General features: G+C 56.1%; 1 protein-coding gene and 1 long non-coding RNA gene across 5 annotated transcripts in view; one reads left to right on the top strand and one right to left on the bottom strand.

Moving 5' to 3' along the window:
• Positions 1 to 563: 563 nt before the first annotated feature.
• NACC2 (NACC family member 2) overlaps positions 564 to 22,631 on the top strand; it is a 60,386-nt gene continuing 38,318 nt past the window's right edge. For 2 of the 4 annotated variants that reach the window (XM_037007662.2, XM_037007658.2), the window contains exon 1: positions 564 to 700. The gene's annotated coding sequence lies outside the window, so the exon portion shown is untranslated. Of the gene's footprint in view, positions 701 to 7,793; positions 7,901 to 17,001; positions 17,150 to 22,631 lie in introns of those variants that run through there. The other 2 variants (XM_037007659.2, XM_037007661.2) reach the window with 2 other exon arrangements.
• Positions 709 to 3,845, bottom strand: LOC108391891 (uncharacterized). Its single transcript, XR_001851878.3, has 3 exons — positions 2,926 to 3,845; positions 1,892 to 2,181; positions 709 to 1,460 (listed from the first exon to the last, which is right to left on the bottom strand). It is a non-coding gene; the product is annotated as an uncharacterized lncRNA (long non-coding RNA).

Genomic DNA, 22,631 nt, shown 5'->3' with positions numbered 1-22,631 from the left:
AGCCTGCCCCGGACAAACGAAGCAGCCGCGGGGTGGGGACGCTCCAGGGCCGGGGCCTCCGGGCTTCAAGGTCCGCGTGGGGGCCGGAGGGTCGGGGAGGGTGTGGGTCGGGCCAACACCCGGTGCCAGGCAGGAGCTTGGGAAGGTGGGGCACAGAAGCGAAGGGTGCCGTCCCCACCCCCGCCAGGGACCCCCGTTCCCGCTTGCGACTCCTTGCCCCACCAACGCCCGAATCCGCCAGGGAACCCTTCTCCCCAGCCCCTGTCCCCGGTGTCCCTCGCGGAACCCCCGACCCTCCTCCTTCGTCCCCGCCCGGGACCCTCCGATACCCTTGGCCCACCCGAGAACCCCCGCTCGGGACTCCATCCCCGACCTCCGCCCGGGACACCCCGTCTGCCAACCCTGAGCGCGCCCAGGACCCTTCGCCCCAATCCCTGTCCCCGGCCCCGCCCGGGACCCCAGCGCGCCGGACGCCCACCCGGCGCCGGGGGCGCGCCCCGGGGCGGCGAGGGCGCGCGCGCGCGGCCGGCGCGCTGTCCCTTTAAACGGCCCGCGGCGCCTCCCCGCGCCCCTCCCCGCGCCCCGCCCCGCCGCGGTGCGGCCGGTGCTGGGCGAGGCCGGAGAAAGTCCATGTGAGCCGGAGCGCGGGGACGGCTGCACTTCCTGCCGCCGCAGGCCGGACCGGGCCGGGCGCCCGCAGGTACGCCAGCTCGGCGCCGCGGGCCGGGGTCGCCGCCGCGCACTTCCCGCAAACTCCGGGCGCGCCGGGCCGCCCAACTCGGCGCGGGCCGACCTCGCTGCCGCAGCGCCGCCGCGGCCCGCAGCCAAGTTCGCGCCGCCGGCCGGGGGGGGGGCGGGCGGCGGGCCCGGCCTGGGGAGGCGCCCCGACGCGCCCCGGCCCGCGCACCCAACGGCCGGCCCGGGGCGGCTCCCTCCCGCCGGGCTTCTCGGGGACCCTCGGGACGCCCCCACCCCCCCCACCGGGCGGACGGGGCCCAGCTGCGGTGGGGAGGCCCGAGGGACACACCCCTCCCGGCCGGGGGTCCGGGCCGGCCGCGCCTCCGCCCTCCGTCGGGCCCTGCGCCTCTCCCTCCCGGTCCCGGGGGCCCCTTTCCGGCGCGTCAGTACCCCCGCGTTCCGCTCGCGCCGCCCTCCACCGGGGGAAGGCCTGGGGGCCGCCGTCCGCCTGGGGAGAGGGCGCCCACCTGTCACCCGCTGCTGTGTCCTTGCGGAGCTGAGGTCTGGGGCTCAGGCCGCCTCCCCAGGAAACTCAGAGGTGACCTCTGGGCCCGCTGCCTACCCCCGTGGCCAAGGCAGGGGCCCCCAGGTCTGCCTGGAGGCTGGGGGGCGTGGGGTCAGAGGTCACCTCCAGGTCCCCTCTTACAGGCTTCTCAGAAGTTCGGTCACAGAGAGTTGGGACTGGTGATTGCCGACTCTCTCCTGATGCCCTTTCATTAAACCTGTGGATTTGCCGTTGTTCAGTCTCCTGGCCGATCCCGTGGCCCCCTCCCCCTCCTGCTGGGGTCTGAGGTGTTTGCCCTTGTGGGCAGTTGGGCGGCTTCGCCCTGTGGTATTTCTTGGGACACACTGGCACCCAGCATGTGTCCCCTGGCTGCGTGTTCTAGCTGAGGCCATGCTGGTGCGATGTGGGGCTGGGCTGGGGGGCAGCGCTTCCTGCCCTCAGAGTGCGCCCCATCCAGGAAGGCTGGTGGTTCTAGCGCCCTGCCAGCACCTCGCTGGGCCCGCGCCCTGCCACCCACTCCCCAACTTCCCAGGCTGCTTGGCCTCCGGACCCCTCGCTCTGCCCTCCCTCCCGGTTGGCCCAGGTGATGACTGCAGGAAGTCCCAGGTGTTTCTCCCAGCTCTGGGTGGGGTGTTTTTTCAGCCTCACCAGGACTCCAGGAGACGTAGCTTCCATTATTGGCTCCATTTTGCAGGTGGGGAAAAGTGTCGGCAGGAAGGAGCCAGGTTGGGGGAGCAGGCGAGCATCAGGCAGCAAGGTGCTGCCTTCAGCCTTCCGACCAACCAGCACCCCCTTCTCCCCGTGCTCTCTGGGTGTCCGTCCCCCCCAGGAGGCCCGTTGGCATCTCCCCATGGGTCATTCCACCAATGGGTGGCACTTCGGCTGGGGCCTGAGCACCGAAAGTCGACAGCAGCGAGACCGTTCCTTTGGTGAGCCTGCTGGAGGGGGCACAGGAGTAGAACCCTTGTCGCCTCTCGTGGCCAGAGATCTGTTTTCAGTGGTCACACCCAGGGTGGGGACAGTGCTGGACGGAGTGTCTGGTACAGTGCTGACGCTGAGCCATCTCGCCTGTCCTAGACTCTGCAGGCGTTTGTCACTCTCCTCTGAAGGGTGGTTGAGGAGGAAATGCTTGTGTATCTGACTGGGACCTCTGGGCCACCACTAGCAGCCCCAGATGTCCAGGTTACGGCCATGCTGGAGGGTGTGCTGGGCAGGAGGGGGAGAGCCCAGCTCTGGGAGGCAAGCTCATAGATGACTTTTGACAAAATCCTGCAAAGCTCTCTTCCAATGTCCAACTACAACACAAACTCCATCATTCATTCGTGTAAGAGTCCCTGATGGCCAGTCCTGGGCTGTGTTCGCATCCTGGGTTCCTCTCACATCTTGGCCTCTAGGGTCCTGCGGCCTTGATGGTGGGCTGGGTAGGCCTGGGACCCCCTCGTGGGACAGGTGAGAACTGTGACCCTGACACTTTCCGGGGTCCCAGGGCCCCCACCTGTGCCCCTTGCTTTGCGTTCCCATCATGCAGGGGCTGCACAGGGCAGGACCCCGCGTGGCCCTGGGCGCCCTGTTGCAGTCCCTGGCGTCTGCCATTAATAGAGCCAACCACCCCATGCCAGCAGTCCTGTCCCCGCCACAGCCACTCCCTATCGGCCCCTCAGGCTCGGTCTGTGCCCCCTCACCTGGGCTCTGCTCCGCCTGGTGCTCCCTGGGCTCTGTTGTCCCTTTGCACTGTACGGAGTGGGGTGAGCCGCCCGCGTGGTAGGCAGTGTGGTGAGAGTCTGCCGAGCCGTCTGAGCATGAACTGCAGCAGCCCAGATCGCTTCCCCTCACCCCGGAGCGTTCCAGCATGTTTCTCCCAGGGGCCAGGGCCTTCTGCAGACTCTCAGTGTGATGGGACTGCTTGGGAAGTTTGACCATGGCTGAGTTCTCTGGGCAAGACCAGCTGCCTTCCCATTCAGAGCAGTGTTGGCTGGCCTGGACCTGGCTCACTCCCAAGGCTGGCCGTCCCTGGGGGGTGCTGGGGCTGGTCTTCCAGGCCTGGTCTTTTGAAGGGAGCCGAGCCCTGTGGTGTGGTTTCCCAAGGCAGGAACAGGTGCCCCCAGCCCCCAGCTAGACCCAGAACTGCTAGTCAGCCCCTCTTTGGGAGCTTGGGGCTGGGGGCTGGTGAGGGGCACCAGGGCTGTTTAGGGCTGGCTCACTTGGCCCTTGCCCCAGCCGGGCCTGCTGGTCCATTGGGGTCTGTGTTCTGGACCCCCCCAGCACCCTCTGGAGCCCCTGATTCCTGTCTGGTGCCTTTCCAGGCACCCTCTGGTTCTCCCGAGGTGAGCAGTCCAGCCCTGGGGTGCTTCAGGTGGGGTTGCACCTTAGGGTTAGAGCCAGTGCTGCCTTCACTGGCTCTAGTGCCTGGTTCAGGGAGGTGTGCACCCACACGGGGTCCCTGGACGAGGCCTGTGCCCCCCACCCCTCTTTTCTTTCCCTTTTGGCATGTCCGAGCCACTATGGGGGTGCCTGGGAGGTTTCATCCTCCTTTGTGGACCTGGGCTCCAGGGACCTGGGGTGCTGGCTGGGAAGCGTCCAGATTAACGAGGCCTGAGGCTGAGCAGCTTGGGGATCGGCAGGGACGCCAGCGACTTCTGTTTTTCTTTTACCAAGTTCCTGCTCTCAGGAGCGGGCTCTCCAGTCATCTGCAGAGCATGCCTCCTGGCTCACCTAGGCTTTCCCTGTGTTCCGTGCTTGCTGGGAGCTGGGCCTTCTCTGCTTCGGCCTCTGGCCTTTCTCGTTAAAATTTCCGGTTTTGGAAGTTGTGCCCTGTGGGTGAGGATTTCAGCAGGCTGTGGGGGTGGGAAGACAGAGGTGTCTGGAAGTCGAGGTCCTTGACATTTGGGACGTGAACTTTGGAGCGGGCTGCCTGGTGGGCCGCCTTTGAGGGGACAGTGTTTGAGGACGAGGGCAGTGCCCAGGCCTGACTGCTTCTGAGCAGAAGGAATGGAGAGGGAATGTGACGGTGACTCCGGGACCCCCTGCCCTTCCGTTCGCTGGGCCTGAGTCCAGGCTGGAGCAGTGGGAGCAAGAGCTTGCCCCATGGTCTCTCTCAGGTTGTATCCAGCCCAAGGCTGTGTGACCTGGGATGGGTAACTTACCCTCTCTGAGCCCTGCTCAGGCCTGTGTATTGGGATGCTACTGAGGAGTGTCCTTATTTGGTGCTGGGAGGCTGCTGGGAGGCTGGGTTGCCCTGCGGAGGCCCTCTGGGGTGCCCCTCCCTGGCAGGAGCTGAGCCAGTGGGGGCACATGCCCCTTTAAAGGGGAGGGTGCTTTTCAGGCTTCAGGGAGGACAGAGGCATACTTTTCTCCCACAGGGGGCGGAGGGTGGCTCTGGGTCTCTGAAGGGATCTTCCCCCTCCCCTTGGCCCTGGGTCCTGGCATCCGGGAGGGCACTTGGCCCCCTTAGGGCTGGAGCTCCTGGGCCCAGCCCAACGCCTGCCTGGGTGCCTGGGAAGCAGGCAGGGCCGGGGGGCGGGGACCACAGGGGCTGAAAGTGCCCATATATAGTCACTGGGCTTGAGCAGTGAGCAGGGCTGGCTGCGGGGCTGGGTCGCAGGCCCAGCTCCCAGGTCCCGGAGGACATCCTGTCTGGGGAGGGTGCTGAGGGGTGCTGGATTTGGGGTAAAACATGAGATACAGCAACAGACACAGGTTTGGCTCTAGGACTGTTTGTTGATTGAAAATAAAAATCACCCGGGCCCTAGGTTGTCATCACCATCTTTGAAAGCTGGAGGCAGTAATAGGTGGCTGCTGCGTTGGCCAGAGCTGCCTGGGGGCCCTCGCTGTGGGTGTTGGCCGGATGTCTGCTTGTCCATAACCCCAGTTCTTGCCCCACAAAATGCCCCCCGATTATGGCAACAACCATGGATGTACCCTTCCCTATCCCCACAGTACCGGTGGCCCTCCCTGCTGGTGGCTGGTATTTTCTGGAAGAGTGCCTCCCTCCCTCCGTCTCTGGACGTTGCCTGGAGGCCAGCCAGTGGGGAAGGGGATGGGCCTGGGCGCTGCTGGGATGGGCTTCGGCGGAAGTCCGCTACCCTGTGCCTCTTGGTGGGAGCAGGAGGAGGTTGTCGTGGGCTTTCTCATGTGCGGGGTCCCCCTGCAGCATCCCTCGTGGTCATAGTCCCCCACCCTGGCCCTTAGCATCTGTCCAGCCCCGCCTCCCTCGCTGGGCGCCTGTTTCTGTGCCAAGGGAGAAGTGACCGCCTTTGCCGCATTCCTGACTTTGGTGCTGTTAAGAAATCACAATGTTCACATAGTTTGATTTAGTTTCCATTGCACTGCTGAACGAGGCGCCTTTGTTAAATTTTGTATATTGATACTTTTTGTTGTTGTCAGCAGTTTTTTCTTCCTTTTTTTGGATATAAAGCCATTAGGGAGAGAGAAGATTAAAAAGATACATTACAATTAAAATGTTAATGAAATCTGCATCATACAACTTTTGAAACCCTTTGGGCATTAATCCTGGCTGTGTCACGTCCATTAACTTGGGCTATTCTTATTCCACACTGACCCCTGCTGAGAGATTTGTGCTATAATTGGATTTTTTTAATAAAAAAGAAAAAAAAAGCTTTTAAGAGAATAGAGGTTGAGTGGTGGCCCTAGCTCCTAAATGGGGAGAATAAAGGGGGGCGGGATGAACTCTTACCCTATGTTGGGCACCCCTGCTGAGTGCGGGGCCCCCCACTGCTGTGGACGCCCAGCCTGGTAGCCCAGGGGAACACCAAGTGTGGTTGTGCATGTGTGCTCCGCCGCCATCTGGCCCCTTGGTGAGTGACACCTGTGCCAGACCGAGGATCACCTGTGTGCCTCGGGCTGCATCAGGGTGTGGGTGTATCAAAGCCGACGGTGAGCTCACCTTCCTGGGGAGAGGACAATGGGTGAGGGTGGCAGGAGTGCCCTGGCCAGGCCCGTGGTGCAGCGTGGAAGGGCTGGTGGTGCCGAGGCCCAGAGAGTTTTGAGTTCTCAGGTTCTGTGTCGCCCGTGCGCTGCATGGAAGTCTGGCCCCGTGGGCGCTGGGCTCTCCAGCGAGGGGCTGCGTGTGGGAAGGGGGAGACCCTCCTGCCTATTCCCAGGGCCGTCAGGACCCCGGCAAGAGTGGCCAGTAGGATCCCCATGACCTGTACGCACTCACCCTTCACAGTGGCCAGGTGGTGGGTGGTTCAGGCATGGGTGGTGCCCCTGCTGGGAAGGATCCCCTGGCCTGGGTGAGGCTGGGCCCAGGATGGCCCATGGTGTCGGTCCTGCCAGCCGAGAGGGCTTTCTTGGCCCCCTGGGGCTGCAGTCACAGCTATCACACTGGGAAGCTGGTTGGTGGCTGGCAGCCGGGCTGCAACAGACAGATTTCCTGTCTGTGTGTTTTTGCAACACCTCTCTATAAAGGGAAACATAATTTAAAATATGATTACTTAGTGTTGTAACAGACGCCTCAGCCTCCGTGCTATGCCGAGATCATTATCAGAGGCTGATATTAACTTGCAAAGAATATTATGCAAATTGCCTGCTGGCTTCTCCGGGGAACCTTCTCCCAGGATGCATGTGGGGTGCAGGGCAGGTCCCTGCGGGGGGACGTCGCTCTGTCCCGGGCCTGCCAGCCACTAGTCCTAGCTCCGCAAGACAGTGGGCCCAGTCTGTCCCCTCCCTGTGTGCCAGGCTTTGCCCCTAGTCTTTGGCCGGTCTGGGGGGGGCGGTCACAGGAGGGATGGGGGAGCGGGGTGTTAGGATGGACCCAGCTTTGGGGCAGCTCTCGTCCCTAAGCCTGCCACCGGGTTCCGTGGTGCTTGCTTAGTGAGTGCCCACACCATGCCAGGACCTGGCAGGCAGGGGTGGCCCCTCACAGGGGCAGCTGTGATCCTGGTGGCTGTGGCTACTGGTGAGGGGCTCTGTCGGTAATGACCTGGAGACCCAGCGCTCTAAGCACTTGTCCTTCCCTGAGGAAGGGCCTGAGGTCACAGTCATGGAGAGCGCCCCGCCCTGGGCTCAGCAGGAGCCTGTTGGCGGGCCTAACAGCCTGGTTTGCAGCTTCAGGGGCTGGGGCAGCCCCAAGGGGGAGAGCGTGGACTGCCCCCTCACACCCGAGCCTCCGGAGGGGACTGGGCTCTGAGGGAGGCTCCCACCCCAAGGGCAGTGCATCCCTCCTCCCCAAGCGGCTCCCCAGCTGGTCTTGGGGGGCTGCCGGCTTTCAGATTCCTTCCAAATGCCCTCTGCCCCACTGAGTCAAAGAAATTGGACAGAGCAAGTTTGGGGTAAAAATATTTCTGACCCCACATAGCAGAAGGACCTGTATGTGGGTTCTGAGAAGTAGTGTCCACCTGGCAGCCCTGGCAGCCTAGTGGTGTCCGACATGCCTGAACCCCTAGTGCCGCCGTGATCCCCCACACTGCCCCACCCACTCCCTGTGAAGGCTGTTGGGATGGGCAGGCGGGGCCAGGAAGCTGGGCACCTCCTCAGCAGAGTGGCCGCTGCCCCAGAGCCGGGCTTCAGAGCCAGCGACATCTTGGGGTTTGAATGCTGTTCCTCACTGTGCTGGGCAAACTCCGTGGCCATCCTGGGCCTCAGTTTCCCTGTGTGCGAAGTCGGGGAAGCCGACTGTGAGCTTTAAAGGAGAAACAGGTGGGGCTCACCCTGCCTTTGGGTCGCTGGGACTGCTCGGGAGGGCTGCGTGTGTGCCTTGTGCCCGGACGCCCTGGCTGGGGGCCGGGAGGTCCCCTCTGCAGCCCCAGCACTGGCCCCTTTCCTGCTGTGGCCTGACACCCCATTCTGTGAGTGGTGCTCTGGGGGTAGCCCAGGGAGATGACTGGAGGGGGCCTGCACCTCGTGGGTACCCTGGAACATGGGGGAGGTGCCAGTGTCTGGGTGCCCGCTGACAGGCGACCACAAACCCGGGGCTCACAGAGTCAGTCCTCACATCTGGAGGCCTGAAGCCCCAGTCAGGGTGTGAGGGCCGCTCCTCCGGGGCTGTAGGGGGATCCTTGCTTCGTCCGGCTTCGGGGTTGCCCAAGATTCCTGGCGTTCCTTGACTTGTAGACTCGCTGCTCCCCCGTCTTTGCCTCGGTCGTCACATGGCCAGCTGGCCTGTGTGTCCGTCCGGACTGCCCTCTTTGGGGGCCACTGGGCGCGGGGCCCACCCTGACCAGGATGACCTCACCTCCAGGGCCTTAACTAGGCACATCTGAAAGACCCTGCTTCCAAATAAGGTCACATTCTGAGGTTCTGGGTGGATGTGAATTTTGGGACACCGTCTCCACCCCAGTGTAGGGGGTGGAGAAACCCTTTAGTGCCTGGAGGTGGGGTTGGGCCTTGCTGACACAGGCCATCCGGCTCAGGCCTGTGTGTGCCCAGGAGGGTGGGCAGCCAGCCACAGGCAGGAGCCACTGCTGGGATGAGCCCCCAGACAGTGGGGCGGGAAGGGCCAGTGCAGGTTGGGAGTCCAAAAGGTTTGTTTTTCAGGAGCAAAGTCGGGGCTAGGGTGGGAAATGGGGCCGCTGACGGAGGATTGTCTGCAGCAGCGTCTGTGGTTATGTAAGTTTGGGGACGGGAGGCGGGATTTGTGTTAACCATTGTAACCCAGTTTAGGCAGCCCGTCCACATCGTGTGGCGGGGCCTGGAAAGGAGGCACATGGTCACAGAGGAGTCCTCAGGGCCAGGCCTGGCTGTGTGCTGGACACCGCATGCCTCCGATCCCTTCCCCACGGGTCCCCTTCCGTCCCCCTGAAGAAAAGTCAGGTCACAGTGTGCAGGGAGAATCACAAGGGGTCGACGCACAGTGCCCTGGGAGGAGGTGGGTCTCTGCAGAACAGACTGGAGGTGGCCACAGTGCCGGGATTGGCAGTGAGGGTCTGCTGCCCTTGCGGTCCAAGCAAGTCCTGACCTCGGAGAGCCCCCCATTTCAGGCCTGGGACCATGAGGAGCAGGTGGCTTCGGGGCTTAAGAGCCATTATGAGAGCCAGGGGCTGGCTGGCAAGATGTGCAGGCCTGGGGCCTCCTGCTGGCAGAGCGTGCCAGCTTCCCCGCCCACTCCTTGCCCCGTGGGGCTCCTGTGACCTGACTCTGGAGTCCAGGCCAGCCTGGCAGAGTGCCCCTCTAGTCCAGGTCTGTCTGAGGCTGACTGGAGGCCCATGGCAGTGCGTCTTGGGCAGGGGCATTGCAGCCGAGTGACTGTCCTGCCGACTGGAGATGGCACGTTGCAGAGTCTGCATCTGGTCACTCGGAATTTCTGTCTGATGGCGGGGTTTCCGCAGCAGCCCCGCTGGCTGGCCCTGTGCTTGCTGCCCGTGCAGAGTACAGACAGTGGGCCACACTGGGCCTATGTCTGGGGGAGGATCTGTGTCTTCGGCCCAGGAGGGGAGGCTGTTGAGTGGTGAGTGACAGGGACTTGAGCAGGTGATGTCGGGGTCATGTCAGAGCCAGCTGCCCTGGGAAGGTGGGTCTTGTCCTGGCAGGCACGCAGCCATGTTCTCCACCCCTGAGTCCAGACACTGTGAGCTGGATGCTGGGCTGACTCTTACTGTCCTGGCCTGCTCTTCCTCCCGGCCCGTGGGGCTCTGTGCAGAGGGTGAGGAGGTGAGCCCGAGGGTGGAGGCCTCCTGCAGGGATGGGTGCACCGAGAAGAGGGTCAGGGGAGCAGCCTCACCCGTGTGCAGCGCCTACTCCATGCGCCCTGACCTGGAGCTGCGCTGGGCCACCCTGCCGCTCGGTGGGCACAGCCTGACCGTGAGCGGAACTGCCCAGAGCGGGTCCAGGTCCGGGGTGGAGGGGGTGCTGTGAGCGTCCAGGGCCTTCCTGCCCTCCGGGTCCTGAGGCCTGAGGCTGCAGGTCAGGTGCCTGGGGCCGCACTCCCTCCGGAGACCTGGGGAGGGTCCCTGCTGGCGCTCCCGCCCCTGCCTCACTGTCACCTGGCTTTTCTGTGTCCAGTTTTCTGTCTTAGGAGGGCACCGGTCTGGATGGGGAGTTCACCCTACATCGAGTAAGATCTTGACTGATCATGCCGGGTTTCACTTAAGGTCATGTTCTGAGGTTTCAGGTGGATGTGAGTTTGGGGGGACCCCATCCAGCCCAATAGTGAAGGCATGTCCAGCTTTCCTCCATGATGGCCTTGCTGCCCCGACACCCCCAGCCCTGGAAGGAGTAGCAGCCCTGCCTGTCCAAGCAGCGAGATGTCCCCGTGTCCCTCGGTCTCAGCTTGGGCCCCTGACCCTGTGACCTTCTGCCCAGGCTGCTCGGTCTCCAGGCATCTCTCTGCTGGGGGTCGGGGGCCACACCCCTGTGTCCAGTCTGGTGGTATGCTCCCTGTGAACTGGGAAAGGGGTCGTGAGGTCTCCATCCCGAATTGGAGAGGCTGTGTGCACACTCGGAGTTCTCTGTGGGGAACCGAGACCAGCCGGCCCTCTGTGTCAGCACACATGGCTACCGGAGCGGGCATCACGGCGGCTGTGACGCACAGGGTCATTGCTCTCACTCGGAAATTTGACAGGATTGAGGCAGTCAGCATGAAACGCTAGTTGTAAGGCAGGCCGTACGTGGGGGTTCACTTAGCAAATGCTGTGAGCTGCTGTGGGAGCCTGCTGTTCTCTGGGGAGAAGGAAGGAAGCAAACACCAGGTCCTGGCTGTGAGCCCGCCTCCCCACCACACGTCGGGGGGCATAGTACGGGGCCAGGGCTCTGGTGGCCTGGCTGCTGAGTGGGGCCGGGCAGCTCCTCCTGCTGGCCCGTCGAGGTTGGACCTTCCCTGCAGGGGCCCCAGGGGTGGGGTGGGGTGTGGGCAGGAGGTGCTGCCTCCAGCCAAGGGGGTACTTTGCCCTGGCTTCTTTCTGGTGTGTCTGCAGGCACCCTGAGGGCAGTGCCGGTGCCCAGTGGGTGAGGGTGGAGTGGCAGCGCACCCACTGATAGTCACATGTGGGGCTCCCTGGGTGGGCAGGGGAAAGGCAGCAGGAGCCCGTGGACAGCGGCGGTGAGCCCTGCCCTCACCCAGCCTTACTGGGCCAGGCACGTCCTGGTGGGTGGGGCCAAGGCGGGGTGCTCCTGACCTGCCACCCTGGGTCGGGGTGGCTGCCTGAGGGACCAGCAGAAAGGGGCCGGGCTCTGGTCCTAGGTGGGCTGGCGGGCAGCAGGTGCGGGCCTGGCCATGAGGTGGATGTCCCTCCCCCGGCCCTGGCTGCTCCTGAAGGTTTCGGTTCCTCCTCGGTGTGTCTTAACTGCATTCCCGTAATAGTCGCAACGGAAAGGAGCCTTGGGTGGGGTCACTCAGAGCCCCAGCCGCTGAGAGGACATCACAGTCGCTATGGCCAAGAAACCTCACGAGGAAATTTGTCGGCGCTCACAGTGGAAGCAGATGCCCCACCTGATGGCCCACGGTGGGCAGCTGGTGCCACTGCTGGGAAGAGGGCGGTCGCTGGCTCCCTGGACCTGCCCATCCCCAGGCTTGCCGGCTGGGGTTGCCTAAGGGGGTGATAGGGGCAGGTCACAGGTTTCCAGGTGGGCCAAGGTCACTCGCCGACCCCATCCTGCCTCTGCCCAGAGCCCAGGCGAGCCGGCCGGCCCGTGTCTACCCTGATGGTTCTTTCCTTCTGAGTTTCCAGTGGCCCCTGGGGCCTGGCAGGTCCCAAAGTGGCCGTGTCAGTTCTGAGTCTGGTTTGGTCTGCGTGCCAAGAATTCCTGTGTCTCTCGTCGGTCCCAGAATATACGAGCAAGCGTGAACATGCTTCTTTTCCCGATGCTGTTTGCGGTCCTTGACCCCCACCATGGTGTTTAGGATCAGCCCTCTTCCTTTCCCTCCGATCACCTGGAGGGCACCCATGGGGTTGGTGCCGTGCCTCCTGGAGGAGCTGGCAGGAGCCGGCATGCTGGCCTCGCCCAGGCTGGCGTGGGAGCAGGCCTTCCTGGGGCTGGGGTCACATCTGCTTTGAAAGCCAGGTCAGTGGGACGCCCCAGGGCTGTCCTTGTGGTGACTGACCACCAGTGATGGGTACTTACTCTGGAATTTAGAAAGGCCACCAAAGACTTGTGCTGGAGGCATGGTCTGTTTACCCCTCGCTGACTTTGCCTTTCACCTGGAAGTGTGCCAGCCGGAAGGCCATGGGGTCCTGGTGGGATGGGTGGTGTTTGTGCCACCCACAGGCCACCCCACTCCCATGTCTGGAGAGGAGACCCCCCCTACTGAGTAATGAAGGGAGCCCTGCAAAGCATCCTCTGTTGGGTAAATCCTGTGCTGCCTGGGCTGGGGCGCACCTGGGCACGCTTGGGGGCATGTCCACCGAGGGCTTATGGCATTTTCAGACCCTACTGCTGTGGGCAGCCTGGCTCTGGGGGCCCCCTGTCAGGAACCCACAGGGTGGTAGCTGGAGGGGGTGTCCACAGCCCAGGCAGCCCAGCAGCCTCCCACTCCCTTGTGCCTTGTGTGCTGACTGAGAGGGCAGGCCTGTCCCGCAGGCTGTGGGGCTGAAGACTGGGAGCGAGCCCTCCCCAGGGTGTCTCGGGGTCCACAGGCTCCTCCCCACCAGCCCAGCCTCGTGCTGCCCGGAAGCCAAATGGCGCACCGCTGGCCAACCCCGCAGGGCTTGGTGCCCTGATGTGCAGGTTGGTGCAGCCGCTCGGGACTGGGGAGCTGGGGGGGCAGGCCTCCCTGGTTGCCCCCTTGGCACCCCAGACCGCTAATGCTCAAGATCTCTGATGCCCAGGACGGCTGCTCAGACACACATGACTAGTTCTCAGGTTCTGTGCCCTAGACTGATAGAATGTGCACTTGAAAAAGCCATGACTGAAGCCAAATTAGCATATTTACCTTCAGCGCTCCCACGGGCACCATTAGGGGCTTGGAGATGCCATGGCGGCCGCAGCATGTGGTGACAGTGACCATGGATGGGGCCCGTGGCACCTGGCTCTCCAGGCTCCTGAGTGCTGGCCCAGCCTCCCCTGCTGCTCTCGGGGCCCCTGGCACCCTCATCCTGGGAGGTGGTGGAGACCGAGTAGTGGGCTGTGTTCCAGCCTCCAGGCTGCAGGGCCCAGGCCAGGGCCCACGCACCCACCCCACCCATGATGGCAGCCCTTCCCACGCACCCACTCTAGGCCTTGCTCAGCCCCGTGTGGCTGCCGGCCTGGGCACCCCAGGCATGTCCTCTGGCCCAACTGCCTTCATCAGCTTCCCGTCCAGGAGCATGGAGCCCTGGGGTCCTGTCTGTGGGTGAAGGGGCCTTGTGTCCATGTCCACTCCTAAGAGCCAGGTCCCAGTTCCCCACTCAGAGCCAGTGTCCCAATCTGTAAAATGGGGGCAGCGGTATCTCCTGAGCTTAAAGAAAGAAAAGCCTCGAGGGATCTGGAGGTGAGGCCATGAGAACGATTCCCTAGGTGGTTCAGGGGCCCTCCCACATGTCCGCTCTCCTAGTGGAAGCAGGATTCTGAGGCCAAGGGACCGAGGTTTGGGAATTCTAGGCTAAAGGCAGTGGGCATCCAGGGAACCCCTTGCTGCTGCTGTGCAGGATCGAGGTGCCTGGGGCCCTTGGGGGGATTGTACCCTTCAAATAGTTTTTTTTAAAACTTCAGCATGGATTGTCTAGACGCACTACTGAAAATTGTATTATAAACACTATAATGATATTTGTTTTGAGCACACCTTTGTAATGAGGTACAAACTAATACTCAAATTCATCAAACTGCTTTTGCTCACCTTTTATTACCACGTGGGTGGCTGTTTTAAGCACGCCTAGCCGTGCAACCCACAGACCAGCTCCCAGATCCCAAATGAGGGTTTGATCTACTTTTATGCAGCCACTGTACCTGTGTGTGTGACCGGGGGCAACCCTAGACCCCTCTTACCTGCACCACTGCAGCCTGGCTTCTGGCGCCTGGATGGGTGTGTGGTTCTGGAATCGTGTATGTGGGCTGGGGTCCGCTGCTTTGCTCGGCACTCTGACGTTCAGGGGTGCCCGGTGAGCACTTCCGGGTGGGTGGTGGTCCTCGGGGGATGTCCCCACATTTTCAGAATCTAATCTGATGCTGTCAGTTTCTGGGTCATTTGCACTTTGGGGCTCTTAGGAGCACCCCCTGCCAGGAAGCTTCTGGGGCTGCAGTGCAGGTGACCCCCTGCAGGTCGCCTGCGTGGCCTGTGCTGGGAGGCCCCCTGCATCTCCCCTACGACTGCCTCGCCCGCCTGGCCCCTTTGGGGAGTGCCTGTTGAGGCTTCTGCCTCCCTCCCTCCTTCCTCAGTTTACTTTTCTTCATTTACAGGTTCTGACCGCACACCCTTTGCTTTGCAAATATGCGCTCCTCGTATTTTCACTCTGAAAGGTGGCCTTTGGAGTTCTCGATTTTAATGAAACACAGTTTATCAGTTTCCCTGTGGCTGGCGCTGTTTGTGTCAGGGTGGGACCTTTTTTGCCAAAGGTCACATTTCTCTTCTGTTCTTGAAGCTTGACTCCCTTTTGCATGGAGGTCTGATAAAGTAAGACTTAAGCATTTTTTAAATTTTGATAGAATACACATAATAAAATACACCATCTTAGCCATTTTGAAGTGCACGTCTGGGGCATCAGGCACATCCATGTGCTGTGTGGCCGTCCCCACTATTGTCTCCAGAACCTTCCATATTCCCAAACACTCACCTCCCTGCCCCTCCCCAGCCCTGGGTCCCCACCCCCGCTGTCTCTGTGGTTCTGACCCTCCAGGGGCCTTCTGGGAGTGGACTCCCACAGCATCTGTCCCTCCGCGTCAGGCTCCTCTCGCGGAGCGTGGCGTCTCTGAGGTCCCTGCGTGCTGCGGCGTGCGTCAGCCTCCTTTTGAGGGCTGAGTAATACTCTGTGGTGTGGACGGGAATGCTGGCTAAGAGCTTTTGAAGAACTCAGTATTTGTAGTCATCTAAGAAAGAATGCTGGGCTTGGCTTATCCAGTTAGTTACATGATTGCTCAATGTCCTTCAGGGCAGGAAAACTTGGCCCTTTGGGGTTCTCTTTGCTAATGGGCAGAAATCATTGTGTGCATCTCTTTGGGGCACAAGTCTAAAAGCTAACTGGTCACAGTCTGGGATGTAGTCAATATCAAATAGCACATCAAATGGGTATGAAACAATCCTCTGAATCAAACAACCCTGGTGGGCCAGCTGGACAGCCCCCCATCACTCGGGAGGGGCACACAGTCACCTGTATATCCAAGCTTTTGACAACTGTCCTTGACAGTAACCTTTTGTGGCCCTAAGTGTTCTCCAAGCAGCTTTTAAAAGGTGGCCATCTCTCGTGTGGCCCGTTGCGCAGCGTACCTGGAGGAGCCTGGTGGCTGAGCCTGTGCAGCCCGGAAAGCTGCTGCTCTGGCCCATCCCGGGTCCTCAGGGGCCCGCACTGTGCGGAGCTTCCCCCTCAGCCGCCGTCCGCTGGTCCGGCCCCGGCCCCGTCGGCATGTGAAAGGGGCTGGCTTCTTCAGGTACCTCTGCCATGAAAGGGAAAGAGACTGAGTCCCGAGGCCCCGGGAGCAGGCACGCTGTGTACACAGTGTTCCCTTAAGTCTGGAACCAAGGCTTCTGTGCCAGACGGACCTAGAATAGGGGGGGTGTTCTTCCCTGATATTCATGAGCCCATGACTGCGCGCGCGGCCATGAAGGCATCTGGAGACCTTGTCCCTTCCTCGGTGGGTGTGACAGTTGTTAAGGGGCAAGCATGGCCATTGTGGACGGCCCTCTTTCTGGCCTACAGCTTTCAGGGAGCAGAAGCCACCTGTTGATGGCCAGACGGGATTAGTTCGTTTTACAGCCCATCCGTGCCAGCCTGGAGGGAGGCCTCTCCTGGGCATTGCATGAGGGTTTGGTTACGGTCCCCTGCCCAGTAAGAACACAAATGGACAGTGGGGGTGGGGGGGACCAGTTCCGAGCTCCTGGGAGGGGCTGTGTAAGAATTACGTTCCTGCCGGGGGCGCTTGCCAGCCCAAGGAAAGCTGACCGGGGATTTGGCACCTCTTCCCGGGCAGCCCCTACTGTGGAGTGCAGAATACCGACACATCGAATAAACCCACCATCCCCAACTCGCACGCTGGAAACAAACGTTTGGGAAACTACAGAGTATGGTCAAATGCAAAGTACAACTTCATTTATTTTAGGGTCTGGTTTGGAGAAGGCTAAGTCAGCAGCATTATCAGAAGAGATGTGGACACTTGATTAAGTAGAGCAGTGAATGATTTTAGCCTGGCTGTCTATTAACTGGAGGGGCAATCCAGTTTTTTTAAGCAGCCTTAAGTAGGCATGGACGTGGCCTAATCAGCGCAGAACACTAGAAGGTGCTCACTCATTCCTTGTTTCGGTGACGGCTGGCATGGAAAAATATTTATCTTCTATCCCGTGGCCTTGATCAGCTCACTTACTAGTTCTAGAAGTTTTTTTTTTTAGATTACCTGGATTGTCTTTGCAGACGATCCTGCCATCTGCAGTGGGGTGCTGTATTTTGTCCTTCCTAATGTGTGTGTTTTCTTGCTTAACTGCTTTGTGTCGAGTCAGTGGTGGGGACAGACGTCCATGCCATGTTCCCCATTGTAGGGAGAGAACTTTAGCTGTAAGATTTTTTTTTTTTTGAGAGGGCATTGCTCATATTTATTGATCAAATGGTTGTTAACAATAAAATTCTGTATAGGGGAGTCAATGCTCAATGCACAATCATTAATCCACCCCAAGCCTAATTCTCGTCAGTCTCCAATCTTCTGAAGCATAACGAACAAGTTCTGAGAGTTTTTTTTGGTCACAGATGGATGTCAAATGGTGTCGGTGCATCTTCGGCATTGAGTGGCGTGTGTTCGTGTGGTTTTCATCAGCCTGACGCGGCGGGCCACACTGACCAGCTCTCAGGTGCTGAACCAGCCTCGCCTCCCTGGAGTAAATCCCACCTGGCCGTGGTGTGTAATTCTTGATCCTTCGTTGACTTCTGTTCGTTGATACTTTGTTAAGGATTCTTGCATCTGTATCATGACTGACACTGGTCTAGCTTTCTTCTTCTGGCACCATCTTTGTCTGGTTTTCACACCAGGGTAATACTAAGCTTCTTGAAATGAATTGGAAAGCGTTCCTTCCTCTTCTGTCTTCTGGGGAAGATTGTGTACAAATATGTTAATTCTCTTTTCAACAGTTGGTGGGATTCACCAGGGAAACCATCTCGGCTTTGAGATTTCTTTTTGACAATTTTAAAATTACAAATTCAGTTACCCTAATAGTTGTAAGGCTGTTTGGATCCTGTTTCATATCAAGTGAACTGTGGTAGTTTTTCCTCCCTAGGAATCGGTTCATTTAATTTAGGTTGTCAAGTTCATGTGTGTAATGTCCGTATTAACTACCTTGTTCTTTCCGTCTGCAGGGTCTGTAGTGATAGCCCCTGTCTCATTCCTGGCAATTAGTCTGCTCTTTCTTAGGCAGTCTTACTAGAGGTTTATCAATTTCACCGATCTTTTCAAAGAACCAGCTCTTTGTTTCATTGATTTTTTTTTTTCCTTTATTGCTTTTCTATTTTCAATGTCATTGATTTCTACTCCTACCATGATTTCCTTTGTTCTGCTTGCTTTTTTATTTTGTTTTTTTTCTAGGTTCTTGAGATGATAGCTTAGATTATTGATTGAAAACTTCCTTTTTAACATTCCATGCACTTAGTGCTGTGGATTTTCCTCTCAGCTCTTGAGTCCGCGTCCCATGAACTTTGATGGGTTGTTTTTTCCTTTCCATTCTATTTGATTTCCTTGAGACTTCCTCTCTGAAGCGTGGATGGCTTAGCGATATGTTGTATGTCTCCAAGCGTTTGGAGATTTCTCTGTTAACTTTTCTGTTACTGATTTCTAGTTTGAGTCGGTTGCGGTCCGAGAACATGCTCTGTAGGACTTCAGTTCTCTCACTTTCTCGAGGTTATTTCAGTGGCCCAGGGTGTCGCCTATCGTGGTGGATGTTCCGTGGTCTTAAAAAGAATGTATGTTCTTCTGCTGTCGAGTGGATGGTTCTGTAAATGTCGATTACATGCTGTTAGTTGTGCAGTTCTTTGTGTCTGTGCTGATTGACTGTCTGGTTCTCTCGGGGTTGAGGCAAGGGTTGTCGAAGTCCCCAACTATCTTGTGGAGTGGCCTTTCACTTTTGTAGTTCTGTCTGCCTCAGCTGCGTACATTTTGCTGTCCCGTTGTCTGGTTTCCTACTCGGTTAGGACGGCTATGTCTTCTGGGTGGATTGACCCTTTGATCTTTGTGAACCTCTCCATCTCTGGTAATTTTCCTTTGCTGTGAAATCATCTGCTTTATTTGATATAGCAACCCCTGCTTTCTGTTGATTATGTTTGCATGATTTATATTTTTCTAGCCTTTTCATTTTAACTTGCCTGTATCATCGTATCTGAAGAGAATGTCTTATAGACAGCATATAATTGGGTCACAGTCTTTTTACCTTCTCTGCTAATCCCTGTGTTTTGAGTGGCATATTTAGGGCATTTACACTTAATGGAATTATTGACGTGTCCGGGCTTAAGTCTGCCGTTTTAAGTTTTCATTCTGTTCCTTGTTTCTGTTTTTCCCTACTTCCTGTGGCTCACTTGAACATTTTTTAAAATTTCATTTTGATGTATCTGTAATTGTTTTTCTTTTTGAAATAGCAGCTTTATTGAGATATAATTCATAAACCACACAATTCATCCATACAGTGTACAACTCAGTGGTTTTTAGTCTACTCAGAGTTGTGTGACCATTATCACAATTGATTTTAGAGCATTTTCATCACCAAAAAGAAGTGCCATCCCTCCTAGCAGGCACCTCCATCCCCTCCCTCCTTCCTGAGCCACCACCACTCCCAGCTCTAAGCAACCACCCATCTCTCTTATGTCTTTATAAATTGCCTATTATCTGGACATTTCACATAAATGGAGTCATATAACATACGGTGTTTGTGACTCGTTTTTTCACTTAGCACGTTTTCGAGGTTTGCCCATGTCTTGTATTTATTAGTGCTTGGTTCCTTCTTATGGCTGAGTACCGTTCCATTGTATGGGTAGACTGCACTTCGTTCATCCGTCCATTCGTTGGTGGGCATTAGGGTTGTTTTCACTTTTTAGTTATTATGAATAATATTGCTGTGAATGTTCATGCATAATTTTTTCGTGGATATAGGTTTTGTCTCTTAGGTATATACCTAGGAGTAGAGTTGCTGGGTCATATGGTAATTCTGTATTTTAACCTTTGAGGAGCTTCCAGACTTTTCCAAAAGTGGTTGTACCATTTTACATTCCTACCGCATCTTCAGCAGTAAGTTCTATCTGTGTGTGTTTGTTGTAACCATCGTAGTGAGTGTGAAGTGTTCCTCACTTTTGATTTGCATTTCCCTAACGGCTAATGATGTTAAGCGTCTTTGTGTGCATATTGGACGCCTGTGTATTTTCTTTGGAGAAATGTCTCTTTAGATGCTATTCCCATTTGTAAACTGGGTTATGTGCCTTCTTACTGTTGAGTTGTCAAAGTTTTTTTTTTATTCTAGATACAAATTTCATATCAAGCATATTGTAGATATTCCTCTCCTATTCTTTGTCTTTTCACTTTCTTGTTGGTGTTCTTTGAAGCAGAGAAGTTTTTTAATTGAATGAAGTTTAATCTATCGGGTATTTTTTTATTTTGCTGTTTATGCTTATGATGTCATATCCAAGAATTCATTGCATAATCCAAGGCCACAAGATTTACCCCTATGTTGTCTTCTAGGAATTTTACAGTTTTAGCTCTTACATTTAGGTCATTAATTCCTTTAAAGTTTTGTATATGGTGGGTTAAGGGTCCCACTTCATTCTTTTTTACATGTGGATTTCAGTTGTCCTGGCACCATATTTTGAAAAGACTTCTTTTCGTCTTGAATGGTATTGGCACAGTGCTGAAAAATCAGTCAACCACAGACACATAGTTTGCTGTGGGTTCATACGTCTATCCTGATACTGGACCGCACTGTCTTGATTACCGTCACTTTGTGGAAAGTCTTGAAAATGAGGAAATACAAGTGCTTCTACTTTGTTCTTTTTCAATATTGTTTTGTCTATTCCGGGTCCCTCGCATTTTGATGTGAATTTCGGGATTGGCGTGTCAGTTCTGCAGGGTGTCAGCTGGGATCTTGATCAATATTGCACTCAATCTGTAGATCAATTTGGGGATATTCCCATTTTGATAGTATTAGATTTTCTAATCCCTGAACATGGATGTCTTCCCATTTATTTAGATCTTTAGTTTCTTTCAATAAAGTTTCACAGTTTTCAAAGTATTCATTTTACATTACTTCTGTTAAATTTATTCCTAAGTATTTTGTGCTCTTTAATGTCATTATAAATGGAACTGTTTACTAAATTCATTTTCAGATTGTTCATTTGAAGTGTATAGAAGTGCATTTTGTTTTTTTGTATATTGATCTTATATCCTACAACCTTGCTGAATTTGCTTATTAATTTCATTAGACTTTTGATTGGTTCTTTAGAATTTTCTTTATACAAGACCGTGGCATTTTACGTGTAGACACGTTTTACTTTTTCCTTTCCAATTCATTTCCTTTTCTTGCCCAGTTGCCTGCGCTAGAACCTCTAGAACGGTGTGGTCTTCCTTGCCTTGTTCTGACCTGAAGGGGAGACACTCAGGCCTTTGCCGCCGAGCGTGATGCTGGCTGTGAGGTTTTCATGTAACGCCCTCCATCAGGTTGAGGAAGTTTCCCCCATTCCTAGTTTGTCGAGTGCTTTTTATGTACTGAGCATTTTTTTTTTTTTTTTGAGAGGGCATCTCTCATATTTCTTGATCAAATGGTTGTTAACAACAATAAAATTCAGTATAGGGGGGGTCAACGCTCAATGCACAATCATTAATCCATCTCAAGCCTAATTCTCGTCAGTCTCCAATCTTCTGGAGCATAACGAACAAGTTCTTACATGGTGGACGAATTCTTACATAGTGAATAAGTTCTTACATGGTGAACAGTGCAAGGGCAGTCATCACAGAAACTTTCGGTTCTGATCACACATTATGAACTATAAACAATCAGGTCAAATATGAATATTCGTTTGATTTTTGTACTTGATTTATATGTTGATCCCACACTTCTCCTATTATTATTATTATTTTTATTTTTAATAAAATGCTGAAGTGGTAGGTAGATGCAAGATAAAGGTAGAAAACATAGTTTAGTGCTGTAAGAGGGCAAATGTAGATGATCAGGTGATCAGGTGTGTGCCTATGGACTAAGTATTAATCCAGCCTAGACAAGGGCAGCAAGGCATCCACGGATGCAGAAGATTTCTCTCAAAGCAGGGGGGTGAGGTTCTGAGCCTCACCTCTGTTGATCCCCAAATTCTCACCTGATGGCCCCCCTGCGACTGTGCCTGTCTTAGGTTGTTCCTCCCTTGAGGAATCTTACCCGTCTCTGGCTAACCAATCATCTTCCGGGGCCATATAGGGAAATGTAAAGTTGGTATGTACTGAGCATTTTTATGTGTTGTTTATATGTTACATGTTTTTAGGTGACAGATGTGAGAATCACCTGGTAGGGATTTTAAAGCAACACGCCAATATTCCAGTGTTCCATATTCCCGGAAGCAAAAATCTACCAGTTAATAACTTTGATGTCAGTTTTTCAGAATTATTCAACCCGGTTGACTATAAATTGCGTCTTTTTAGTAATCTTGACTGTAATGTCAAAGTAACGCTAGCATTTCTGATTGGCGGAGCAGTATGTAAGGAGTTTGGGAAACTCAGATTAGCTACTTTCCTCATGAGAAAACACATCCAGGTCTTGGAAAAAAAAAAAAGCTGGATTTATAAGTCAGGGAAGACATCAAGTTGTTTTTTAACCTACGTTATCCAAGTAGCTTGATCTGCCCTCCGTGTCCCCCTCGACTGTGGGAATTTGGAGCTTGTGTGGAAGAGCTTTTTGAGCTCCTAGTTCCTCTGGAAAGGGTCCGCTTGCCCTTAAATGCTCATTTAAGATACAGGAGTTCCCTTTATATATTCTGGGAATTCTGAAAATACCAGATTTATGAAATTGCTCCTTATCTACTAGCTCAGGAGGGTAGGTCTCTTTAAGAGATTCTGCAGGTCATGAATACCCTTCAGCAGTAGGAAAAATTCCACCCAGTGTGGGGAAGGACTCGTCTCGGGCCTGGACACGGGGAGAGCCTGCTCTTCAGCCTCAGGCCAGTGGTGAGCCTGGAAGGTGGCACCCCTCCCTGTGCCTGCGACAGGTTTTCCTTGCAGTGGATATGAACTGCTTTTTGATGGACCATCAGGTGGCCGATAGGGGCTGATGAGATGCCCCTCGTCCACTCTCTGGAGTCTTTGCGGGGTCAGACTGGTAGGCCAGCCCCCAGCCGTCGCTGGCTTGCTTGGGGTGCCCTGGACG

Source organism: Manis javanica, chromosome 2 (assembly GCF_040802235.1).
Source record: "Manis javanica isolate MJ-LG chromosome 2, MJ_LKY, whole genome shotgun sequence".
Taxonomy (NCBI): domain Eukaryota; kingdom Metazoa; phylum Chordata; class Mammalia; order Pholidota; family Manidae; genus Manis; species Manis javanica.
Note: the sequence above shows the minus strand (reverse complement) of the source record. Positions and strands in the feature narration are given on the sequence as shown.